The sequence below is a fragment of the Bos taurus genome, chromosome 8, assembly GCF_002263795.3.
Source record: "Bos taurus isolate L1 Dominette 01449 registration number 42190680 breed Hereford chromosome 8, ARS-UCD2.0, whole genome shotgun sequence".
NCBI classification, from domain to species: Eukaryota; Metazoa; Chordata; class Mammalia; order Artiodactyla; family Bovidae; genus Bos; species Bos taurus.
The window spans coordinates 25,033,223-25,047,602 of NC_037335.1; the positions used below are offsets into that span (position 1 = coordinate 25,033,223).

Here is a 14,380-nt window from a genome sequence, read left to right on the forward strand (position 1 = left end):
CTCAAGAGTCTTTCTCCAACACCACAGTTCAAAAGCATCAATTCTTCGGCGCTCAGCCTTCTTCACAGTCCAACTCTCACATCCATACATGACCACAGGAAAAACCAGAGCCTTGACTAGATGGACCTTTGTTGGCAAAGTAATATCTCTGCTTTTGAATATGCTGTCTAGGTTGGTCATAACTTTCCTTCCAAGGAGTAAGCGTCTTTTAATTTCATGGCTGCAGTCACCATCTGTAGTGATTCTGGAGCCCAGAAAAATAAAGTCTGACACCGTTTCCACTGTTTCTCCATCTATTTCCCATGAAGTGATGGGACCGGATGCCATGATCTTTGTTTTCTGAATGTTGAGCTTTAAGCCAACTTTTTCACTCTCCACTTTCACTTTCATCAAGAGGCTTTTTAGTTCCTCTTCACTTTCTGCCATAAGGGTGGAGTCATCTGCATATCTGAGGTTATTGATATTTCTCCCAGCAATCTTGATTCCAGCTTGTGCTTCTTCCAGACCAGCGTTTCTCATGATGTACTCTGCATATAAGTTAAATCACTAATCTAGCCAGTACAATAAGGCAAGAAAAAACTAAAGGAATACTGATTGGAAATGAAGAAGCAAAACTGGTTTTCTCTGCAGATATTATGATTCTGTACTAAGAAAATCCTAAGGGGGCCTCCCTGGTGGCTCAGTGGTAAAGAATCTGCCTGCCAATGCAGGAGACACAGGTTCGATCCCTGATCCAGGAAGATCCCACATGCCATGGAGCAACTAAGCCTGTGCACCATAACTATTGAGCCTATGCTCTAGAGCCTGGGAACTGAAACTACTGAAACCTGCATGCCCGAGAGCCCCTGCTCCACAACAAGAGAAGCCACCACAATGAGAAGTCCCCGCACTGCAACAAAGAGTAGCCCCCACTCTCTGCAACGCGAGAAAAGCCCGTGCAACAACGAAGACCCAGCACAGCCAAAAATTTAATATATAATATTATTTTAAGAAAAGAAAATCCTAAGGAATATACACAAAAGCTACTAGAACTGAAAAGTTAATTTACAGACTTCCCTGCTAATGCAATGGATGAGAATCTGCCTGCCAATGCACGGGACATGGGTTCAATCCCTCATCCAGGATGATTCCACCTGCCTCAGAGCAACTCAGTTGGCACATGCGTGACAGCTACTGAAGCCTGTGCACGCTAGGGTCATCAAGCTACAACTACTGAGCCTGTGTGCTGCCAACTACCGAAGCCCATGTGCCTAGAGCCTGTGTTCCGCAACAAGAGAAGCCACCACACAATGAACAGCAGCCCCCACTCACAACAATTAGAGAAAAGCCCCCGCAAAGCGACAAAGACCCAGCGTAGCCAAAAATAAATTAAAAAAAAAATTTAAGCTAATTTAGTAAGACAAGACTACAAAGTTAACTTTGTATTGCATTTTTATATACTATCAAACAATTGGAAAAAGAAATTTTAAAATACAGTATCATTGACAATAGTATCAAAAAACAAGAAATACCTGGGGATAAATTGAACAAAATATGAGCATGACCTATAAAATGAAAATCATAAAACACTGGAAAAAAAAAAACAAACTAAAGCTATTTAAATAAAGAAAAGTTATGCCATATTAAAGTACCAGAAGACTATTAATGAGATGTCAATTCTCCCATCAGGGCTTTTTGTAGAAAGTGACAAGTTTATTCTACAACTTACAAGAAAATGCTAAGGATATAAAGTAACCAAAACAGTTTTGATAAGGAAAAAAAAAAGGTAAAAAATAAATACTAACTGATTGCAAGATTTGCTATGAAGAAACAGCAATGAAGACAATACAATATTGGCATAAGGATAGACATTTAGACCAAAGGAACAGAAAAGACGAGAAACAGACCCACAGTTAAAAAAAAAAAAAAATAGAAAGGAATCAGATTGCACATAACCTCCAAACTAGTAAGAGGCACTAATATGAAGCAAGGGAGGCAGGAGAGGAAGGAAGAAAAATTAAACTCTACAGAATAAAATAACAAGATGCTAAGATAATAACTGATCTCTCTTGATCTAACTAGACAGTGTAATCAGAAAAGACCTCTCAGGAGAATGCCCTGGCAATCCAGTGGTTAAGATTGAGCGCTTTCACTGCCGTGAGCCCGGATTCAATGCCTGATCAGGGAACTAACATCCCACAAGCCATGCTGCATGGCCAAACAGAAAGAAAAGAAAAGAAATGGAAAAGACCTCTCAGGTAAATGGAATAGTACACACAAAGGCTCTGAGGGGAGGAATCTAAAAGTAGGCTGGTGTGACAGGTGCCCAGTAGGCAAGGACAGAGGTAGGGCTTTTCAAGCAGAGGAAAATGTCTGCACAGTTTTCAGTTCTACTCACTTTCTTTCATCCGTACCACTGCTGTTCTCAATTCTCACGCAGATGCCTGCAAGATCTTCCAGCTGCTGAACGTGCAGTCTCACTCAAGCTGCTTTCCCAATGCATCCTTCATTATTGACCCAGATACTGAACACCTTAAAATCATTAAATGACTCCCTGTTCCCTACAGTGTCTATGGTCTTAATTTCCTATCTGACTTTTAAGATTCTTCATGACATAGTTCCTATTTACCCCTCTAGCTTACTCCCCACTTCCCTTCAAAATTACCTGTGCCCCAAGACTAAATTACTTACATTTTAATAAAGCCCATCACATTCTCTCACTACTTTGTGCCTTTCACATCTTTGAGTTTTAAGTCAAATGTCTTCTATGTAAACTATATTTAATCCACACCCAAAACACCTAGGTATTTCTTTCTGCTACAACAGCACCGTTTCCTCTATTCTAGGTTTGTCATGATGTGGATGCTTGTCTACAAGACTAGCATGTTTATCCTGCTAGACTTTAACAGGCAGACTGTATGTTATTCATCTTTTTTTCCCTAGCAGATAGCATGCTGCTGCTAAGTCGCTTCAGTTGTGTCCGACTCTGTGCGACCCCATAGACGGCAGCCCACCAGGCTCCCCCGTCCCTGGGATTCCCCAGGCAAGAACACTGGAGTGGGTTGCCATTTCCTTCTCCAATGCATGAAAGTGAAAAGTGAAAGTGAAGTCGCTCAGTCGTGTCCGACTCTGTGCGACCCCATGGACTGCAGCCTACCAGGCTCCTCGATCCATGGGATCCTCCAGGCAAGAGTACTGGAGTGGGGTGCCATTGCCTTCTCCGGCAGACAGCATAGTACCTATTTAATAGAGACTTGTTTCTACAATTAAACAGAGACTCCTAACATTTATGCTTTCAGAATCTAAGCATCCCTAAATTAAGAGATAAAGGAACCACACATTTGACAAATGAGAGTCAAAGAATCCTTTAAAATATTTCAAATATTTAAAAAAAAACATAAAATAACTATTCTGTAAGTCAAATGATTATAAATATGTATTTGCAAATATTAAATTTGGCTGAAATGAGGTCCAGTTAGAAATATTTATGCCCCAAATATTACTATGAGAGTTAAGAATTTTATTATATTGAAAAATAAAACAGAATTATTACAGAAACTTGCAGCAAATCAGTAACAGAGACGAATTATATTTTGATCTGTACCCAATGAATTCAAGTCCCAGATGCACATCCACAGTTTTCACCTTGCTTTCATTCCTCAAATACTGTATTGTGAGAGCCCTCATGATCCACTGCAAAGGAAGCAGTACAAGAATGACTACATTTTCAAAAGTTTAATGTGGGTTGGACCATCATACTAGCAAAAAGATTTCATTATAGCATTATGACTGAAAACGTGAAATTACTAAAATATTAAAAAGACAGAATACTGGTTAAATAAACTGTGATAGTAAACTTTGGACTACTACTATACAAAACCATAAAATATAGCAATATGTAGCACCATGTTAGTTTTCAAATACCACACAAAGAGAATTCTATTACATTTACTTACTTGTATGTATTACATACTGACATAAATTTAGAAAAAATTTTGTTTAAAAAGTACCTAATTTCCCCCCACAAATAACACTAAATAAATCTATTAACTAAAATTTAAGTTTTAAATTTCAAATATGAAGTTACTGGATTTTGGAATTTCCTACAATCTGATGCCACAGACTTACCATTTTATACCAGCTATACTATACAAACTCATTCCCCAAGTTTTAATTCTTTCAAATGATTCTCCAGTTCCAACAAGGTGTCCTATTACTGCAAGTATGTCAAACTAACAATTTTAAAGAGGAGGTACAACTTGTGGTACCAGCACACAGAAGTCAAAATTTTAATTCATATACTATAAAAGCTTATTTACCTTTAATATCTAAGTTTCAGACGATAGATTATATTGGAAATACAAATTAAAACAAATTCCATCTGCAAATCAAAAAGACGAAATGAGACAATCTGCCCCCTAACTCAGCAGCTTTCCTTTTTACTTTACAACCTGTATTTAAGTTGCAAGAATAAGACTGAAACCTAACTTTCAAACTGAGCAGCAAATGCAATGCAAAATCAGTATCTGTCTTAGCAGGAAACTCCAATGAAAACATGAAATGTTTTGGTCTCAACTGACAGAGGAAAGGTGCCTCCTTGGGTTATTATTTACTACGCAAAATCCCTTGTCTATCGCTACAAACCAGCTTTTATTGCAGATACTTAACATGTTTCCTTACAGAGCTGCCTCAACCAAATAACCTTCCAAATCTGGCACTACGAATTGTTACATCTTACACACACCACTGCAGTCCCTTGTAATTTAAAACATGTTGCGTTTTAAAATCAGTCTCCACACACCAACTCTACTGCCAATTTCCCCAGCTGAAAGCTCAAGTTTAAACGACAAAATACTATATTTACTCTCAACAACATAATGCATTCATTTACAAATTACACACGAGTAAATGACTCCAACCTTACAACTTCAAAATTTCTAACATCATAGCTTTTCCATCATGCAAGTCTAAACAGTAGTACAGTAAGTGAGGTACTACGGACAAAGTGAACTGCCACATTACCGGTAAATAATATAATCCTAATCAACTATTAGGCAAAATGGCCACAGGAGACACCAATGAGGGGAAAGTGTGGATCGAGTGTGACATTACTAGAAAAACGAGTCAAAGCAAATTTAAAGGAGAAGCAGATTAACCTCATGAATACAAATCTAAGTTCATTTTTGAATTCCAGTTTCACACCAAGAAGCAGTTTATCAAATTTTCAACAGTAATACAGGGCATAAAATAAAAGCGACGGGTTTTTTTTTGTCATGGTAATACTGATAAAAGAATAGGTATCCTTCAGTGCTGAGATGAAGTTTTCCTTCCTTCAGTTTTGCTCGTGTCACGTGTACACATAAAAATCATACAATTCTCTTAATTTCGGAAAGCTTAATACACATGATCACCTCAAATGTAACATTTATTGAAAACTTAGCGCCTTAGCACTAACATTCTCTCCTTACCACACCCTTCCCGGAAGGGAAAACCTACCCCTATCTTAAATTAGGGTCTAGCGAGAACTTCTTAACTTGAGTTCGCACACAATTAAGATGGTTCAGTAAATCAATTACCCAACTACAAGGCTTGACAATTTCTCAGAAGCAAAACACACAGACAGCTGAGGGCTTATTACTGGAGATGACTCTCTTCCTCACATTTGCACAAGTAACTTCGGTAACTGACCTAAATTTGCCGGTGTTAAACAAACAGGTAAGGGGGGGGGGGGGGGGGCATTGTTTAAAGCTTGGCTCATTTATTTATCCTGACGAGGCACCATCTTTCGGAGGATAAAGTCTATGAAGCAGAAAACCGGGGGAATGGGAGGGCAGATAGATGATAGCATCTTCAATGTAGAAAAGTTACAGCTCTTTACAAGAGTCAGCATTAGGGGCTCATTAGTTGGTTTTATTTGTGTTTAGTCACTTTCCTAAAAGTCATCGCCAACAAAGAAGCCCTGAGGATCCGCCACGGTAAGGCAGAGGAGATGTCCTCAATTCACCTGCGACACCTGCCCAGGTCCCGAGTTCTCCCCCCGCCCTGGCCCCAGACCCCGCTCCAGACCCCCGATCTCGGCTCTTCACCCACTCCGCCGCAAAGCCCTCGAGAACCCTCGTCCTCGTCCCTTCCCCCCATCCCCACCGCGCGGTCCCCTTGGCGGTCCCCAGGGCCCAGACCCCTCGCGCTTCCTTCCACAGCAGTGGCTCCCCGAAGCCCGGGCGGTAGCGCGGGGAGGCCCTTCCCGGCGGGGCCTCTCCCCGCATCATACCCCGCAGGATCCTGGGGACTCCCCGCCCCCGCAAACCGCAGAGAGACTAGGCCAGGAATGCCAGCCCTCTCCACTCTCCGCCTCCCGGGCGACCCCCCGCAGGCCGGCCGTCGGAACCCAGCCCTCCGAGTCGCTACCTGCCCCGCGCCCTCCCGGCCCGGAAGCTCGGGCCGGCCCGAGGCGCGGCGCAGGGTTCCTCCGCCAAAGGTCCTCTGCCGCACACTCACCTGCTGCCCGATCTTCCTTCAGCGCCACCCGAGCACAGCCCCTTCCTGGGGCATGAAAGCGCCGGCTTCGGGCCTGGTCTCTCTCGGCAGAGCAGGGCGGGGGACTGGCTCCCGCGGCCACCGCCGCCTGGTCTGCGCCTGCGCCGGCTCCGGGGCTAGGTCTCCAGGGGCGCCTCCTGCAGCGAGGGGTAACGGCCGGGAGCGCGAGCTAGCGCTGGCGCCTCGGCTCACCAGAGGCCGGCCGTGCGGGCAGCGGGTTGCCTAGGAGCTGCGCGCTGCACTGCTGCCCCGACAGCTGACGGCCATGTTTCTGTTCCCTTTTTCTTTTTTCCTCCGCCTCCTTCCGCCCCTTTCCATAGAACAGCACTTTCCTTCCCCCCCACTCCCGCTCCCTTTCCTACTGCGGGGGCGGTAGAAAAGGGCGTGGGGGAGGGGAGGGGAAAAGAGGGCGCGGGGGGCGGAGCAGCGCCCGAGCCCCGCCCCCGGAGAGGGCCGAGGCCGCGGGGTCACTGCTCCCTCCCCCTCACTATCCGCGACCCCGCGGGGTGCCCGGTCCCAGTGCCGCCACCCTGGGAGAGCACCTCCTCCGCGTCCGTCCTGCGGCTCCCTAGCAGAAACTAGTCAGGGAGAAGAGGCTCAAGGCACCGCTTTGCACCCCTTCCTGCGGGGCTCAGACTCGCAGTTTGGTGTGGCTTTATTGCCTTGGCCCCGGGCAGGTGGCGGCTGCTCCTTTCGGGCTTTTCACAGGCGGGGAAAGTGACGCCGAGTCGCTCAAAGTCACTGAGAACACTGTCGAGAGGGATACGGGTCTCTGGACGAGAAGCTTCCTTCTCGGGGTGGGAGTTGGAATTTCCACGTATGACTGGGGGCCTCCCGGACAGGAGAGAACCCCACCGACTGTGGCTTCCCGAAGCCCTTCCCGGCTGCAGCGCCCCTGGAGAGTCTTAGACCGCGCTTGGTGTCGCTGCCTCGACTGAGATTTGGGGATGGGAACTTGGAACTTGGAAATCTCTCGTTTAAATCATCAGCCCGCTCCTGCCTCCTAAAAGTGTAGCCTCCTCATATATACGGCTGCATGCATGATCGGTTCCCTTAATGAAAATTATATGAGATGTTGTAGACTACGTCCTGAAATAATTATATATATGCAATTATATATACATGAAAAAATAGCAGCTAGTTATTCAGGAAGAAGCAAATGGTTTAAAACAAATTAGGAGAACATTTTCACCTTCTGGACAAAAAAAAAAAAAAGGCGAGTGACTTCTTAGATTCCGTGGCAGGTCAGAATTAGAATTGACAAGATTTGTGCATATCTAATAAGTATTCACACACACAGAGATCATTTTCCTGAAATTACTTTCTCCTTATTGAATCTGTTTTTTGACTTTTTTTTTTTCCCTGAGAAGTATGAGATTAAACTTTGGTCATGAGGCCCCTGTTGACAATTTTTTCCCAACGTTTATTGCATATATGGGGTGCAGAAACTATCTCCCTGGCCATGTTAGTAAAGAGTTGATTCAGTAGAAATGCACAGCAATAAAAATGTCTTATTTAATACTAGGTTGGAGTCATTTTGAGCCTAGTGGTAACCAGTCACTGACAGTGACCCTATCTGGTCAAAAGTTTACAAAGGAACTAATACTTCAGAATTAGTTTGTGAACTTCTTGTCTTTCTATACTAGGGACTTAACCTGGTGGATCTGTGGTTAGGAAATCCATGCTTTCACTGCCAAGGGCCTGGCTTCAATCCGTGCTGGGGGAGCTAAGATCCCATAAGCTACACCTGCAGGGCAAAAGAAAAAAAAAAGGTAACTCCTCCTTTACTGAGTATCTGGGTTCAGCATGTGATCCTTAGCATTCTGCAATGCCAAGTTAAATGACAGTGTTTACAGCTGCAGTAAGAGAAGGCATCTTGGAAAAGTGGAGAGACTAACTTGTGTGATATGTTGTTTATAAACTATCTTTGCTTCAAGAGAATCATTAAAATATATTTCATAGGATGTCTAGAATTGGCTTCAGAATAATAGTGGGAGCAAGAAGATGAGTAGGGGTTGAGGTACAATAAAATTGGACATTATGTTGAAGTGTAGTGATTGGTACTTGAGGTTTCCTTATGTTGTTTTCTGCATTTTATGTCTTTTTAAAATTTTATATAAAAAAATTGTTTTAATTGTTTCATGGAATTTCAGAGCTGAAAAGAGCTGAAGGGAATCACTACAGAGATTGTCTAGTCTAATTACCTCATTGAATAGATGGGGAAATTAAGGCCTAGCAAAGTTTCTTAACTTACTTGTTAGTAGAAGTCTCCCAGGCTCAGTTTTGGTGATTTCAGAGTTGAATAGGAACTGCAGTTGACAAACAACTGCAGTTTGAACTGTGGGTTTGAACTGTGCAGATTTATTGATATGGGGATTTTTTCCAATAAGTGCTTGCTACAATACTATAAGATCTGCAGTTGGTTGAATCCTCGGTTGTGGAGTTGCAGATATGAAGGGCTGACTGTGAAGTTATATGCAGATTTTGGACTGCACAAGGGGATTGGCACCACTAACACACATGTTGTTCAGGGGTCAACAGTACTAAATTCATGGCTCTTGATCTTCCCAAACAGAATAACTTGCTCCAGATTTCCTATAATCCATACCTTGTAAATTAACAAATTATTTCGTTCCAGCCCCTCGTAATGAATTCTCAAAAACATAGTGTTTGAAGGCCTGGTGCCTGTAGGCACTCTTAGTTTATTGTTTTAGAAAGAGTTTTTAGTAAGAATGACATCAGCAAACACTAGATCTGCTTTATTCATATGGTATCTAAGTGACTCTGTGTTCCACTCTCCACAGGGAGCTCCAGCACACTCTTCTCTTTGTTCTCCACTCCAGTATCTTATCTGGCTGGAGACTCTGTCTCAGCTTTATCAGGAAAGGCTCATCTTGAGTCTTTTGGAGTTAGTCAGCACATTCTTTATCCAGCTCTCCCCAAACATGACTGATATTCCTAACATCATAGCAAATTGTCCTGACTGCTGATCAAAAAAATAGATGTATTCTTTATTTCAAAGATTAATTTTAAAAAGCATTTTATTATAGAAAACAATGAAAACAATAAAATACAAACAAAAATAGAAGCCTCTGTACCCATCAGTTCAGTTCAGTTCAGTCGCTCAGTTGTGTCCGACTCTTTGCAACCCCATGAACCGCAGCACGCCAGGCCTCCCTGTCCATCACCAACTCCGAGTCCACCCAAACCCATGTCCATTGAGTCGGTGATGCCATTCAACCATCTCATCCTCTGTCGTCCCCTTCTCCTCCTGCCCTCAATCTTTCCCAGCGTCAGGGTCTTTTCAAATGAGTCAGCTCTTCGCATCAGGTGGCCAAAGTATTGCAGTTTCAGCTTCAACATCAGTCATTCCAATGAACACCCAGGACTGATCTCCTTTAGGATGGACTGGTTGGATCTCCTTGCAGTCCAAGTAACTCTCAAGAGTCTTCTCCAACACCACACTTCAAAACCATCAATTCTTCAGCACTCAGCTTTCTTTATAGTCCAACTCTCACATCCACACATGACCACTGGAAAAACCATAGTCTTGACTAGAAGGACCTTTGTTGACAAAGTATTATCTCTGCTTTTTAATATGCTGTCTAGGTTGGTCATAACTTTCTTTCCAAGGAGTAAGCATCTTTTAATTTCATGCCTGCAGTCACCATCTGCAGTATTTTTTGGAAAATAATACAAAAAATAAAGTCTGCCACTGTTTCCACTATTTCCCCATCTATTTGCCATGAAGTGATGGGACCGGATACCGTGATCTTAGTTTTCTGAATGTTGAGCTTTAAGCCAACTTTTTCACTCTCCTCTTTCACTTTCATCAAGAGGCTCTTTCAGTTCTTCACTTTCTGCCATAAGGGTGGTGTCATCTGCATATCTGAGGTTATTGATATTTCTCCCAGCAATCTTGATTCCAGCTTGTGCTTTCTCCAGCCCAGCATTTCTCATGATGTACTCTGCATATAAGTTAAATAAGCAGGGTGACAATATACAGCCTTGACGAACTCCTTTTCCTATTTGGAACCAGTCTGTTGTTCCATGTTCAGTTCGAACTGTTGCTTCCTGGCCTGCATACAGGTTTCTCTAGAGGCAGGTCAGGTGGTCTGGTATTCCCATCTCTTTCAGAATTTTCCACAGTTTATTGTGATCCACACAGTCAAAGGCTTTGGCATAGTCAATAAAGCAGAAATAGATGTTTTTCTGGAACTCTCTTGCTTTTTCCATGATCCAGCGGATGTTGGCAATTTGATCTCTGGTTTCCCTGCCTTTTCGAAATCCAGCTTGAACATCTGGAAGTTTACAGTTCACGTATTGCTGAAGCCTGGCTCAACTCATAATTAATCTTGTATCATGTATCCCCTTCTGACTTCTTTCTTCTGAGCATCTTCAAGCAAATACTCAACATTGTGTTTCACCTGTAAGTATTTCAGGATAACTGTAAGGACTTTTAAAAACCATACCCACAATGCCATTTTTGTGGATAAGATAAAGATAAGGACTTTTTAAAAATCATACCCACAAGGCCATTTTTACCATTAAAAAAATTTGTTTTTTAACTTTTTCTGTCTTTTTTCTTTTTTGATTGTACTTGGTTTTCATTGCTATACATGGGCTGTCTCTAGTTGCAGGAAGCAGAGGCTTCTCTCTAGTTGCAGTACATGGCCTTCTCATCGCGGTGGCTTCTCTTGTTGCTGAGCACAGGCTCTAGAGGGTGGGTATAGTAGTTGCAGCATATGGGCTTAGTTGCCCCCTGGCATGTGTAATCTTAGTTCCCCAACCAGGGATCAAAGCTGTATCCCCTGCAGTGGGAGGTGGATTCTTTACCACTGGATCACCAGGGAAGCCCTAAAAATTTTTTTAATTGATATTTTATTTTAGTAAATATTTTGTTAACGTGTTTAATGACCAAGAACCTTACCATATTGATACTACACCTTCTCTCGCCCCTTCCTACTTGTGGATCTAGTCCCTTGGATACAACTCCTGCCCAGAGGGTTTGAGTTTGCCATACTCCTTTTTGGTGCACTAGAATATTAACTTCCCAGTCCCAACTTTTTTCTAGCTCCCTCCGTGCTTCAGAGAATATAGGGTAGGGATTCTTTCCTTTCAGATTTTCCCCTCAAAGGTGGTTCATTATCCAGTTCAAAAACTCTGTAATACTTAAGAATCAGAGACTGCCTAAAAATTTCAAAAATGATCATCTCCAATTTACATTTAATCTGAATGTAATAGGCTAAGTAAGGCTTGACATGTCCTAACCCCCCCAAAAAAAGATGGGATCTGATGCTGATACCCTTTAATACCAATTCAAATTTCCCTGTAGTTTTATAGTTCCTTTCACACAGAAAAGGAGAAAATGAACTAAATTCTATAAGCCATCTCTTTAAAGGATCAATAGAAAATAATTATTTCAACCCCTTTCTGTTGTTCTAGGTTTAAGCTCTTCTTCATCTTAAGTGATCTCATTCAGCTCGGTGGCATTATCTGTGTGTTGGTCACTCCCAAATTTACTGCTCTAGCTCCAGTTTTCCCTAAGCTGTAGATTTAACCGTCAAACTACCTCCAGTGTCCAAATGTTATCTCACACTGTACATGTTCAAGATACAGTTCTTATTTCCCTTCCTGTCTTGCATCACCTCCCACACCAGAACTATTCCTTTTCAAGCTACCTCATTTCGCTGTATGATACCACCATCTCATCTCTTACCAAATGATATCTTCCTTAATCACCAGATTCAAAGGTGGATCAGCTGAACTGGAGGTTAAGGAGGACATCATTTGGCACGCTAGAAGAGAAATGGGGCAGGGGTCAGCACTATGAAACTGTCCAGCACTTTCAGGGACAGTGCCAGGGAGCCACACAAGGACCAGTGTCTACAGATCGTTGATTGCCATTCAGGGGTACGTAACATGCAGTCCTGTAAAGTTGTCACCTTAGCTGTGTGGCTGGTGGCTGAAGGGTATGGTCCTTCCATTGACAGCAGCCTGCTCATAACTGTGGTTCTTGAGTTAGGGAGTGTAAGCCTGTGTCCTGAGACGAACCCCTAACCACATTGTCCATGTAAACAACTACCCCTTTTTAGCTTTTCAGGATACAGGCCAGGGTGACTTGACACCCTCAGGAGCAGTGGTAGTACAGAAGGAAAAACCTTACCACTAACACTTGGGAGGGACTGGGCAAAGATAAAGCCACCACCTTACAGAGGAAACATTTGTTAGATAAGCAAGAGTTACAGTGTTGTTAACTATGAGTTCAATATTAATGAATCAATGATATTACATATGGTGTTTTTAAGCAGAAACACACCTAACACGAGTGTTTGATACAAATGTCGATTGACACAAACGTTGCAAATAGAGGCTCTCAGAAAACTAACAGTTATTTCTGCTAGGAACAATGGTTGTGTTTGCTAATTCAGTATTCTCTGTCTACCCTATTTAGAACAGGGTTATACCATCTTGTTGTACCATCCTGCCCTGTTTTAAATATTCCTCATACTCTGGTTAATGACTTTTACTATCTATGTGTTTACTACCTTCTCTACCAGTATGTAAGCTCCTTAAGGATAGGAACTTTATTTTCCTTCATTAAACTTTTATTATCTTTTTACCTAAAGCAGTAGTAATGTTCCTTAAATATTTGATGCTGAATCGTTCACATAATTAAGCAACCCTTTTCAGAGTCTGTTCTCTCCATCAATTTTCAGCCTTTGTGTTTCTGGTCATCTTTCTGGCCTTCAAATTGCTGAAACCCTAGCACAGGTAAACACCAGCTGGCCTCCCCTCTCCAATCCTGTAAATATGCCTGAGCATGTCTGAAATCTCTGGGACTCTTCCTATCCATATTTCTTCCCTGTGCACAATTTATGTAAGAAGGTTCTTTGAGTTGGGTCCAGAGCATTCAATATGATTGTAAACAATTCTCTAATAGCAATAACCATTAACTGACTTATGCCTAAAAGTGAAGAGCAAGCTAGTAAATTCTGTCTTAACTGACTTGAAAGCCATGTTAATTCTCAACTACATGGCTTATTTACTGATGACTGCTACCTTCAAGAATTATTAGAATGAATTCTGTGGTGGTCTAGTGGTTAGGACTCTGCGCTTCCACTGCCGTGGTCCCAAGTCAGGAATCTCTGGTCAGGAAACTAAGATCCTTTAAGCTGTGCAGTGCTCTAGTAATACTTAGAGCATTTTGAGCACGTCAAAAGAAAAATCGTATTTGTGTTTACTTTAATCATAAGGGTTTTTGCTATTTTAATACTATTTTGATGTGCTAATAACTCCTACCAAGGGTCATTACTGCCCCCACTGACAGCAGCCTGGATCCCTCTCCCTCTGGGGCTGTCTTAGCAGCAAAGGAGGAGCTGGCATTTGAGGTTCCTTGCCTATCCATGGCCACTCGCCCCAAGGCAGTCATCCTGTCCAGAACTCCTACCGCCTCTGTCTGCCCTGGCCCATCTGGGGGCAGTTCAGGGAGGCACACTCTTTGTGGGGGTAGAGGTAGGGAGAACCAAAACCTTTTTGCCTGAAATGGAAAGCATAAATTTGAGGGGCTGGTCAGAGAGAATGGGCTGGGCTTTGATGGTAAGCTGGGTCACTGCAACCCTGCCCAGGCAGGCCCAGGTCCTCTCTGCTGAGGTGGGACCCTGTCATCTCTGCCAGCACTCTCTGTTTTCTGCCCAGAAGCTACTTGGGCCTCTCAGTGGGAGAACCAAGGCTCCATACATGCCTCTGGGCCCTCTGTGAGTCTATTTCTGTTTTGTAAATAAGTTCCTAGTATTTTCACTTATTCCCTGGGCTAGTTATTTAATGGCCCTCTTTCCCCATGCATGAAATAATCCATCTTGCA

The 14,380-nt window shown here is 42.8% G+C and overlaps 1 protein-coding gene across 3 annotated transcripts in view; it reads right to left on the reverse strand.

Moving 5' to 3' along the window:
- DENND4C (DENN domain containing 4C) overlaps positions 1-6,789 on the reverse strand; it is a 119,315-nt gene extending 112,526 nt beyond the window's left edge. For all 3 annotated transcript variants that reach the window (XM_002689565.7, XM_005209911.5, XM_015472430.3), the window contains exon 1: positions 6,478-6,789. The gene's annotated coding sequence lies outside the window, so the exon portion shown is untranslated. The remainder of the gene's footprint in view (positions 1-6,477) is intronic.
- Between the last annotated feature and the right edge of the window lie 7,591 nt (positions 6,790-14,380).